This window comes from Elephas maximus, chromosome 3 (genome assembly GCF_024166365.1).
Source record: "Elephas maximus indicus isolate mEleMax1 chromosome 3, mEleMax1 primary haplotype, whole genome shotgun sequence".
Lineage (NCBI taxonomy): Eukaryota > Metazoa > Chordata > Mammalia > Proboscidea > Elephantidae > Elephas > Elephas maximus.
Window position 1 is genome coordinate 92,220,985 of NC_064821.1, and position 13,154 is coordinate 92,234,138.

Here is a 13,154-nt window from a genome sequence, read left to right on the forward strand (position 1 = left end):
TGTGATACGATTGAAAACACCAAGGTTAAGGTCAGGCACACCTTAGTGTTCAAGGTGACATCTTTGCTTTTCAACACTTTAAAGAGGTCTTTTGCAGCACATTTGCCCAATGCAATATGTAGTTTGATCTCTTGACCACTGCTTCCAGGGGTGTTGATTATGGATCCAAGTAAAATGAAATCCTTGACAACCTCAATCTTTTCTCCATTTATCATGATGTTGCTTATCGGTCCAGTTGTAAGGATTTTTGTTTTATGCTGAAGTATAATCCGCACTGACGGGTGTGGTCTTTGATCTTCATCAGTAAGTACTTCAAGTCTTCTTCCTTTTCAGCAAGCAAGGTTGTGTTATCTGTATAACACAGGTTGTCAGTGAGTCTTCCTCCAATCCTAATGCCCCGTTCTTCTTCATATAGTCCAGCTTCTCGGATTATCTGCTCAACATACAGATCGAATAGGTATGGAGAAAGGATACAACCCTGATGCACATACCTTGCCTGACTTTAAACCGTGCAGTATCCCCTTGTTCTGTCCAAACGATTGCCTCTTGATCCATGTACAGATACCTCATGAGCACAATTAAGTGTTCTGGAATTCCCATTCTCCACAATGTTACCCATAATTTGTTATGATCCACACAGATGAATGCTTTGCATAGTCAGTAAAACACAAGTAAATCTCTTTGTGGTATTCTCTGCTTTCAAATCATTTTTAGACATGCTAAATTTTGAGATTCCTGTTTATCTTATGTGTAGAATTTGAATAGGTGGTCTACAGCTTAGAAGAGAACATCTTTGGGAATCATCAGCGTGTACATGAAAATGTGAGTCATGAAGAAGCGATGTGAATGAGATTATCCAGGGGCAGTGTGAAGAGAAAGAACAGGGAGGGAAGGGAAGTGATAAAAAGAGGAAGTGAAAGGAAATACTTAGGAGACAAAAAGAGGAGGTGAAGTCCACAACTGACACTAAGAAAGAATGATCATAGAAGAAGGAACAGACTAAGGTGTGTGGGATCTTAGAAGTGAAGGTAATGGAGTCATGAAGAAATAATTAGTCAACAGTGTCAACTGAGTCAGAGGTTCAGTTAGATGAGTGTAGAGGGGCATCCTTTATATCTGGCAAAATGGAAATCACTGAGAAAGAATTGCTGTATGACTTTATTGTGTTAGTTTTGTACTAGTGCTGCTACCACAAATGCAGTGATTTTAGCTTTAGAGGTCAGAAGTTCTAAAATCAAGGTGACAACATGGCTATGTTCCTTCTAGAGGCTCTAGGGCAGAATCTGTTTCCTTGCCTTTTCCAGCTTCTACATTCCTTGGCTTGTAGCTTTTTCCTCCATTTTCAAGACTAGATGCATAGCATCTTTAAATCTCTCTCTCTCTTTCTCTGACCTCTCTGTTCCATCATCATGTCTCATCTGACTCTGACCTTCCTGCCTTCCTCTTATAGGGACCCTTGGGATTACACTGTGCCCACATGGACACTCCGGCATAATCTTATCTCAAAAATTTTAATCCATCTGCAAAGTCCCTTTTGTCATGTAACGGAACATATTCACAGGTTTTGGGGATTAGGACTTGGACATATTTGGAAGGGGGGCCTTGTTCTCTTTACTACAGTTATGTCACATAACCCTTATCTTACCTGTATCTCAGTTCCCTTATTTGTAAGGTAAATATAATTATGACTAAACTAGGTTATTGAAATAATTCATTTAAATGAAATTAAATCCTGGTCTGAGGATTAATACATTCATTAGTAAATGGTGGTTAAAACTGAATCTTAATTTCTCTGCCACTGGTGGGGGGTTATATTGTTGGAAGGTGGGTTAGGGAACATGTCAAGGCAATCTCCCTGGCTGAAGAGGTAGTGGGTATGTTCAGGGCAGCTGAGACTAAGGGGTCATTTCAGTTTCAAGAAAGGAAGGAAATATTCACTAGTATTAAGCCCACATATCTCTCAGCGAACTGTGACCCATGGAAGAAAACTAACAATAATAAAACTAAGGGGAAGGAAGCAGAGAGAGAAATGAACCTATGTGTAATCACCTGGGAACCTGCAATCCCCTGACCCCCAGAGGCCATGCCTTCTAAGATGAACCTAAAAATTGCTGGGCAGAAAATGATTAAAAAATAAAAAAGGCAATATTCTCTTCCTGTTTATGATTTTTGTTTCCATTTCAAGTCTCATTTTCAGTTGAGCAGTTGTAGTCCTCTACTGCAGAACACCTAAATTTGTTGAAATAAGTATTGGTGAGAGAAGGCTGCTCTGGACTGGAAGTGAAGAGACAAGGGATCTAGTTCCAACTCTGCCACTGACTTGCTGGGTAGTTTTAAGCAAGTTTCTTCTACTTTCTGGGAGTCAGTCTCCCCAAGTATAAATCATGAGTTGCACTGAGCTAACATGCCAAAACTGCCACATTATCAGATCTTGACCTTTTAGATCTTGTCCTATTTCTGTCTTTCACTTACAGATTTCCTGACTTTGATTTCAGTTCTATGCCAATAACTCCCAAATCATGCTATCCTTTCATTAGCAATTAGGCCTGCAGCTTCAACTACTCACTACCCATTTCTACTTGGTCACTTTGCCATCACCTCACACTCAACATGACAAAAAGTGAACATAATATCTTCATGTGCCTGACATCCAAATCCCTTCTTGATTTAGTGTGCTTACAATTTTACTTCCAATTATTCCCCAATACCTTCCACTTCATGGTAAGTAGATGGCCAATGATCCTACCCCATCTACTCCTATTATCCCACTTACCTCAACATTTCGAGGGGTTTTTTTTTTGCTTATGTTATCTCTGCCTGGCATGGAGTTCCATCCCACCTTGGGCCATCTTAGAGGATGGATCTCAATTTCCCAATACAAAACATATTACAAATTACGGTAAATAGGCACTTAGGTAAAATTGCCTTTACTATTAAAAGGAAGCAGCACAGTTGGTTCAACACAAAGAGCATCAGGCTAGAAATAAGGAAAGTTGGGTCCTAAATCTGGCTCAGGAATTGACTCTCTGTGTGACCCTGGACCAGTATATAATCTCTCTGACCTATTGTTCCACCAACAAAAACATGCACGTGTACACACGAACTTTCCTCATGCTATTTCCTTTGTCTATCATAATTCTATTAATCTTTCAAGCATAGCCTCATTAATACCAGATATGTGAAAACTACCTGAGTTTCTCATCCACCACTGAAATACACTGACAATTCAAATATGATCATTCTCTCCCTTTACACCCCATACCTCTGTAATACCACTGAATCTTGTATTACATTTACTTCAGAGCATATGAATCTATATCTTTCCACAGGTCAGAGACCATGACTGTATCTGCAATGCCCTTGCTCAGTTCTTGTCAACAAGCAGGTGACCAGAAATGCTTGTTGAACAAATATGTGATCCTGTGAGGAAACAGGGAACAAAAGGAAAGGTGGGGAAATTAGGCATCCAAGTTTTATATGCATTGTGACATTTCCTATTTGGAACTAGGAATGTAGCTGCATAACCTCCTTTAAAATTCCTTTGAGATGAAAAAAAAAAATTATATAAAAGCATTCAAATGAAGTTTGGAGTTTTCATTTGTCTTTTAGACTCCAATTCTAATAATGCTATTTAGCATTTCTATAGTATTTAACATTTGCAAAGTACTATTCAGTGTTAATTAGTTAATCCTAACGCTCTGTAAGGCAGGTCAATATTATGATCTCTGAAAAATTAAGAAAATGAAAATTCAAAGGTATTTTGGCTTCCCCTTTCAGGATGGCAGACACCGCTGAATGTTATTACAAATACAAAGTAGTGGTTTGAAATAGAAATTAGCAAAGTTTAGAAATGAGGCAAATGAAGTTGGAGTTCTTCCTCCACTATAGACTAGCATACAGAAGTAAAGAGGGACCTGGGTGTAAGACACCTTAGCCATTCCTTTCAGGCCCAAACATACTGGCTCCTCATCCCAGGAAGGGGACTAGAGTTTGGAGAGCGAAATTGGCCAAGAAAGTCAGGCACACTAGATAACCAGGTTTATGGCAAGAGGACAGAATTTATCGCCCACCTATGAGTTGGTGGGTTGAGTTGGATGGCAGACCCCTTGGCCTGATATGGATTGATTCAGGGAGTGAGGCAGGATCGGTGGGGGTATTCAGCATGTAGGTCAAGGTATTAGTGACTCAGCTGGGATGCTCTGGATAGAGATTGACATTCTTATTCCCTGAAGGCTATACCCTTAAGGCTATAGCTCCGTTTAGCTAAAGGAGAGCAGGCCTAGCAGGTTTCCATTTGGTCATCCCTCCATCCCTGTGCCCTTCCATCCAGCCACCTTCTCACAGCTGTTGGTGTAGAAGATAGAAACAGAATGGTGGGTAACATTCCAAATGATAGGAAATCTTTTTCTCTCCTAGAGCTGAGTCTGATATACAGGAGGAAGAAAATATTATTTACTCCATGAAACATAACGTGACCAAGTAGAGGGGAAAAGAAACATAAAACCAGAAGCCTTTAACTAAATCAAGGAAGCTCTTTTCAATTAGAGTAAGTCTTTGATACTTAAGTACACCTAAATTCATTATTTATTATTCCATTTATTTATCCATTTCTCCAGAAAACTGTTATTGAGTTCTTCCTCACAGATTAATGAGATAAATAAGACATTCCCATGCTCAAGGCATTCACAATCTAGGGCCAACCAAACCTATTGCTGTGGAGCCAATTCCACTCATAGCAACCCTATAGGACAGAGTAGAACTACTCCATAGGGCTTCCAAGGAGTGGCTGGTAGATCCAAATTGCTGACCTTTTGGTTAGCAGCCATAGCTCACCACAGTTCTTAACCACTGCGCCACCAGGGCTCCATAATCTAGTGCAGGGTTTCTCAAAGTGTGGCCTGAGGGGTTGAATGCATGCTGAAATGTTACTGTTGTGTGCCTTCAAGTCAATTCTGATTCATAGCCACCCTCTAGGACAGAGTAGAACTGCGCCATAGGAATTCCAAGGCTATAAACTTTATGGAAGCAGACTGCCACATCTTTCTCCCTTGGCGCAGCTGGTGGCTTTGAACTGCAGACCTTTTGGTTAGCAGTTGAGCGCTTAACTACTGCACAACCAGGGCTCCTGTGCATGCTGAGATGCTTTTCCAAAATTCAGATTCCTAGGTCTTACTGGAGAACTACTAAATATGACTCTCTCAGGCGGGCCCCAGTAATCTTTTGCATCTAAGGCAATCCCTGTGTACATTAAAGTTTGAGAACCACTAGAAGTAGAAAAAGCAGGTAGTCACTCATATTGAGAGGCAGTGTGGTATAATGAAAGAGCCCAAGTTTTGGGGTCAATTAAACCTGCTTTCACATTGGCCAGTCCCTAGCTGCATAAGCTCTCTGAGTTTCTTCATCTGTAAACAGGAAAATATAACACCTGCTCTCAGGGGTGTGGTATAAATTAAATGACAGAATATATGTAAAGTTTCTGGCATATAATAGGCAATCAAAGGAAGGAAGGCAGGAAGGAAGAAGGGAGGTTAATTGGTTGGTTGGTTGCTTCTTTCCCTCCCTGACCCCTGGCTACATTTAAATGCCATTTTGAAAATATTCATATACAGCATGAAGGCAAATCTTACAGTGAGAATTCTTCAATCTGGAATGGTGACATTTCTAAGATGACAACATTGATTGACAAAATGGACAAATTCCTTGAAAAATATACCTTACCAAAATTGATTCAAGAGGAAATAGGAAGCCTGGAAAAAAGTAATAACTATTAAAGAAAGTTAAGGAATTATAAACTTTCCATCAAATAAAACACCAGGCCATGTTCTTTTACAGGTAAGTTCTAACCAATTTTCAAGGAAAAAAACTTCAGAGAACAGAAAATGGTGGAATACTTCCTGACTCGATATTTCATAAAGCCTGTATAATTTTGAGGTCAAAACCAGGAAACGACAGTAGGAAAGAAGAAAATTACCAGACGATGTTCCTCATGTATTTTGGCCGAAGAATTTTTAAACCAAACACTAGTATGGCACATTGTTATTATTAATTGCCATTGAGTTAATTCCAACTCATGGGAATCCTATGAGTGCAGAGCAGAACTGCTCTATAGTGTTTTCAAGGCTGTGACCTTTCAGAAGCAGATTGCCAGACCTATCTCCTGAAAAACCTCTGTATGGGTTTGAGCTACCACCCCAAATCAGCTAGCAGTTTAGGACTTAATAATTTGTACCACTTAGGGACTCCTCATACAATAGTGAAAATAAATGGACTATAGTAAAAATAGAATTAAAGGAAGACTTATTAATAACCTGCAACATGCAGATGACACAATCTTGCTTGCTGAAAGCAAAGAGGACTTGAAGCACTTGCTGATGAAGATCAAAGACCACAGCCTTCAGTATAGATTACACCTCAACATATAAACAAAAAAACAAACTCAGTGCCGTCGAGTCGATTCTGACTCATAGCGACCCTATAGAACAGAGTAGAACTGCCCCATAGAGTTTCCAAGGAGCACCTGGTGGATTCGAACTGCTGACCTCTTGGTTAACAGCCGTACTACTTAACCACTATGCCACCAGGGTTTCCCCTCAACATATAGAAAATAAAATTCTCCCAACAGGACCAATAAGCAGCACCATAATAAGTGGAGAAAATATTGAAGTTGTCAAGGATTTCATTTTACTTGTATCCACAATAAGCGCACATGGAAGCAGCAGTCAAGAAATCAAACAATGTATTGCATTGGATAAATCTGCTGCAAAAGACATCTTTAAAGTGTTGAAAGCAAAGATGTCACTTTGAGGAGTAAGATGCACCTTAGCCATGGATAGTATTCTCAATTGCCTCATATGCATGTGAATGCTGGACAATGACTATGGAAGAATGGAGAAGAATTAATGGCTTTGAATTATGGTGTTGGCAAAGAATACTGAATATATCATAGACTGCCAGAAGAATGAACACATCTGTTTCAGAAGAAGTACAGCCAGAATGCTCCTTAGAAGTGAAGATAGCAAGACTTCGTCTCACTGACTTTGGACATGTTATCAGGAAGGACCAGTCCCTGGAAAAGGACATCATGCTTCGTAAAGTAGAGGGTCAATGAAAATGAGAAAGACCCTCAACAAGACGGGCTGACACAGTAGCTGCAACAATGGGCTGAAACGTAGCAACAATTGTGTGGATGATGCAGGACTGGGTAACATTTCATTCTGTTACATATAGAGTCACTTTGAGTCAGTGCCAACTAGATGACACCTAACAACAACAGAGTAAAACCCAATGACGTGGATGGATCTTAGTAACATATTATCAAATATAAAAATCAAGTCCTAAAAGACCACCTAATACATATGCCTCTTTTATGAAATGCACATACAATGAAAATTAAAAATGTATTGCTTAATCATATATATGTGTTTGATAAAACTATTGAAAAAACATAAAATTCAGGGTAATGATTATCCTGGGGGTCCAGGAACAGGAGTGAGAAGCATAAACAAAAATAGAATTGATCATTAATGATTTTTTCCTTGAGTTAGTGGTGGGCTTTTGAGTGTTGGTTATATTACAAAAATAATAAAACAAAAGAACCAAGAATAGATTAATAATGACATTGAGAATGCCCATGTTTTTTATTAAATGGAATTATCATGGCCACAAGTGGCTGTCCTTTGGAAACAGGCTCACTGCTCCCCTACCAAAACCTTGGCAATATAACAAGTTTGCCAGAAAGAGAAAGCATTAAAATAAAATAACCCATCTCCAGTCATTTGTACAGGGACAAAAAGGGATCCAGGGGAAGTTAGTGAAGTACGTGAAACAAGGAATATGGTTAATCTAACTCAATGCACCTATGGTACTTAGAAAAAAAAAAAAAAAAGAAACAAAAGACAGAGGACTTCAAGGCCAGGACATTCTGGGCAAGATGAGAAATGTGACTCCGGCCAAACTCCCTCATAAAGCTTGGCTATGGTCAAATCAGCCCAGCTGGAAAAACACCACTCTTTCAATTTGTTGAGGCTCATTTAAGAAAGCCTATTATAAAATGTAGTCCAGAGAATTTTGGTCATGCTGTCCCCACAGGCCTCCCAGGTGGAGTGAGGGCAAAGACAGTGTGCAGCAGTGGGTCAGATATCAAGTTGCAGTGGTATAGGCACGTTAGGAGGTAGCTGCTATCATCTATTAGTTGTGTAACTATGAGTAATAATTGTAACCACTCCTGAAATTTTCTGCAGGCTGTTAGCGCTTTTAAGGTACTTTCATGCACATTACTTCCTTTCCATACTCACAAGCCTGTGCAGTAAGCATGCGAGTAGCCATGGCAAGTACTGTCACTCGAGTTCATAGACAAGAAAACTGAGGCACAAATAAGTGACAGGAAATAGAAGTAAAATCAGAACTCATATCCAGTTCTGTCTGATTCTAGGTCTAGTCTTCTTTATACTATACCAAGTACCTCCTACTTATCGTCTCTTTTCTCAAATTAAAATTTTGGAGGGTGATTTGATAATTTATATTCTTGAAAATATTCATACCTTTGATGTATTAATTCTTATTACTGAAATCGTACTCAAAGATTTAACCAGAAAGGATACTAAAATATCATCTGTTATCATCTATGCCCACAAAATGGTAGACACTATTCTAAATACTACATAGGCTATTCTAGTTATAACAGAATAACTTTATAAATGAGGAAACAGGTACAGAGAGTTTCTAGTTAAGATTGGACAAGGCCACATGACCAGGAATTAAACCCATGGGCTGACGCCCATGTTCTTCAACGTAATATTAAATGGAACTATCATAGCCACAAGTGACTATCCTTTGGAAATAGGTTTATTGCTCCCCTACCAACACCTTGGCAATACAGCAAGCTTGCTAGACTGAGAAAGTATTAAAATAAAATAACCCCAGCTCCAGCCATTTGGATGGGGACAAAGAGGAATCCATAGGGATGTCAGTGAAGTATGGCAAAAGAAAATTCCTACCATAAGCAGATTTTATTGTTGAGCTTAGTTTTATGTCTGACAGTTCTAGTTTGGGGATAGGGATGGCTTGGAGCTTTTATCAAACAAATCAGCTCTACCAATTTTACTATGTTACATTGGCAAAACATTTGATCTCTGAATATATATATATATATATGTATACATATATATATATCCTCTGATTTCCAGACTTACATGTTCAACTGCCTATTTGACATACACACTTGATTGTTCAATAGTCATCTCAAAATTAATATTACCATAACAGGACTTTTGATATTTCACTCCCCAAATCTGCTCCTCCATCAGCATTCCCTGTTTCAGTAAATGATATCCCCATTTATCCAGCTGCTCAAGTCAAAAGCCAAGGAATCATCTATGATTCTTCTCTTTTTCTCAAACTCCACCTAAGAAAGTCATGCTGACACAACCACAAAATATATCCACAATCTGTTCACGTCTCTGTATCTTTATTATTACCACTCTTGTCCAAGCCAACACCATCCTTATCTGTATCACATCAACTGCCTCCTAACTGGTTTCTCAACCCTTTTTCAATACAATCTATTCTCTACACACCAGCCAAAGTGACTTTTTTTAGTAAACATAAATTCGAGTGTGTTATTTCCCCGCTTCCTAACACACTGAATAAAATCCAAATTTTTTACCTTGGGCTATAAAGTCTCATGAGACCCGATCCCTGCCTATCTTCCCAACCTCATTTCAGACCTCTGTACATCGTTCACTACTCTCCTGTTACCCCCACATGTTCTTTTTCCTATAAGGCACAAAGTTTATTTTCTCCTTACGGTCATTTTCCTGCTTTTCTCTCTGCTTGCAATTAGAGTCCCTAAGATCTTTCTTAACATTTAGGTCTTAATTCAAATGTCTCTTCCTTAGTGAGTCTTTCCCTGATCACCTAATCTAAGGCACTGTCTCTGTCTCTCTATACATTATAAGTCTTAAGCATTTATGTTTGTTTATTTTTCCTTCCCATTAGAATGTAAGGTTTATGAGAGAAGGAACCAAGCTTGTCTTGTTCCAAGGTGTATATACAGTCCCTAGAATAGCAGATGGCATATGGTAGGTGCTCAGTAAATGCCTCCTGAATGAACAAATCTATAAAATGGGGATAATGCTATCTAGCTCATAAGATGGTTTAGAGATTCAATTGTTGTTGTTAGGTGCCATTGAGTCAGTTCTGACTCATAGCAACCCTACGTACAACAGAATGAAACACTGCCCAATCCTGTGCCATCCTCATAATTGCTGCCATGTTTGAGCCGATTGTTGCAGCCATTGTTTCAATTCATCTCGTTGAGGGTTTTCCTCTTTTTCGCTGATCCTCTGCTTTACCAAGGATGATGTTTTTCTCTAGGGACTGTTCCCTCCTAATAACACGCCCAAAGTATGTGAGACAAAGTCTTGCCATTCTTGCTTCTAAGGAGCATTCTTGGCTGTACTTCTTCCAAGAAACATTTGTTTGTTCTTCTGGCAGGCCATGGTATATTCAATATTCTTCGACAATTCTTTAATAGAATGTAGAAATGCTTAGCATGAAATAGGTGCTCAGAAAATATGCCCCTCAATCATGAGGTCATGATATACTTGAAACCAAGATTCATATCTGTCCCACTAGCTTTTTCTACTCAGCTCAAGCATGGAAATTTTATGTATCAGCAGAGTTCTCTGCTACTGGCAGTGGGACATTAAGCAAGTACTTTGCCTCTTGGTGCTTCAGTCTTCACATATAAAATGGAATTTTAAAATTCTACCTCGCAAGCCTTCAGAGATTAAATGCGACAGCATGTAAGGCACCTACACATATTTGGTTCTCAATAATACTGATTCCCCTAGTTGTCATAAGGATCAAATAAGGTAGTTGGTAGGAAAAGTGCTTTATAAACTGAGGAGCTATTTTACTGTAGGTTTGATAGTCTCAAGAAGAGATCTGCACATAGACAGACAGATGAAGTCAGGTTCATTAGATTCTGGCTGTCAAATAAAATATGTTTTAAAATATACTTTTTGGACCTTTCAGAATCAAACAGAATTCTCCTTGCCAGCAAGCAACACAGGCTCTGCCCAAAGCCATTAACACCACAGAATCCATGCTTGGCAAAGTTAGCCCTCATATTGGCAGACAGGATTTTCAATTAACAGATGGGGATCTGGCTCTTGAAGCAGTTTGGGGCAGGACTCAGAGGTGCTCTGGATAAAACACTCATATGCCCAGTAATCCACTGGTCAACAGGTCCTTATTTCCTGCACCTGCTCATTTAGGTGGCCCAGGAGCTTCTTGAACAGGAGGGAAAATGAATTCCTAGGATGGCGTCTATGATGTTTAACACTTTCCCTGCATAGGTTTCCATTTAGCTAGAATAACTGGATTATTAAGTAGTGTTTCTCCTACAAACGCATGTGGATTTCAACAATGAGAAATGGAGCAATAGTCTGTGCCTTTTCAGAGCTGCAAAATATGATTATCAGCAAAGGTACACTTTGTGAGCTTCTGTTTCCATGCAAATTGCCAACTTCAACCGGGTCTTATTTCAACAACTATTTAGCATTTACTGAGCACCAGTAATGCACTGGGATCACTCTCTCTCTAATTGTGTCATTAATAATCCATCAGGCTCCTGTGGGTGATGGGAAGGAGGAGGAATAAGTTGATTATCAGTGTGGCATTAAATCTGAATCAGGTAAATTGCCTGAATTATTGAAGTTTAGCTACTCAAAGAAGCAAAACCAAAAACCAAACCCACTGCCGTTGAGTCGATTCTGACTCATAGCGACACTATAGGACAGAGTAGAACTGCCCAATAGAGTTTCCAAAGAGCACCTGGCGGATTCGAACTGCTGACCTCTTGATTAGCGGCCATAGCACTTAATCACTACGCCACCAGGGTTTCCTACTCAAAGAAAAGGGTGACCAAATTTCTGCAATGAAAAACTAAGGCATCTGTCTTATTGTCTTTAAAAAACTAAGAGGAATAGGGGAGATACAGGAAGGAAAACACAAGACAGATGGTTCTGACAGTTAAAAAGGAAGTCACAGGAAGTAGTCAGACATTCCTCAAAGGAATCTAAAATATTTAATTTGACACTGCTCTCTCTACCTGGAGCACACTTCTCACTTCACCTCTGCATGTAAAGAACCTACTCATTAAGATGAATTTCAAATGCCAACTCCTCCATGTAGCTTGGAATGACTACAGTATCTTCCTAGATATATCTTTCTTTCATCTTCAATATTGAATCACTCTCTAAGACCTGTCGAATAACTTTCAATACTCATAGATTAAAAGTAGAGACTGTTTTATTCAGCCCTACATCTTGTTCTATATCCTCTTCAAGGCAAATGAAGGCTCAGGGCCCTGGCTCAGGTTGGGATCTGCAGAGCCTGCCCAGGCAGGAAAGTAGTGAGACTGGCCCGTAGTTGTGAGCAACTAAGACCAGAGCAAGTGGGCATCAAGAAGCAAGGAACCAACTAAAATTCCAGGGCCCACATCAAAAAGGAAGTATTTGCTCTGGTGATCAAATCCTGACCCTGCTAAGTAAGTAGGTCCAGGAATGAGTTCTGGAGAAATACCTTGAGGATGGTGGAGGGAACCTTTATTAAGGTGCAATCCATGGGACCGAAGAAGAGAAAGGGACTCTGAGCCAGTTTAACCATAACTCCACCACCCTTTACAGTGTATAGCACATAATTCATCCTCAGCATGTGTTTTTGAATAAATAAAGTAACATAGAATTTACCAATCCCAAAGATTAGGAACTTTCTGGAAAAGTATGATCATCATAATCCAGGTCCAGAAAATCAAGCTTCGTACACAAGGGACTAACTTGAGCAAATTCAGCAAATTGCTCTAGTGTGATTTTCTCCTTGAATTTAAGTCTTGTGTTTAGAATTGGTAATGGCCAAGAGATAACCCCTCTGAACTGCTTACAGCAGAGTGCATTTTTACTGCTGGTCTTTATCTGGATAATCAAATAATAAAGTCAAACTGGCAACCAAAGGCAAACTCTCTAGCTAACTCTAAAATACTTTCAATGTTATTTGTTCAGTAAACTGCAGAACATTACATTTCTATATTAAGTAAACTATAAGGAAGAGTGCACTTCATAAAATTAAAAAGTTCTTGGTTACCTTATCTA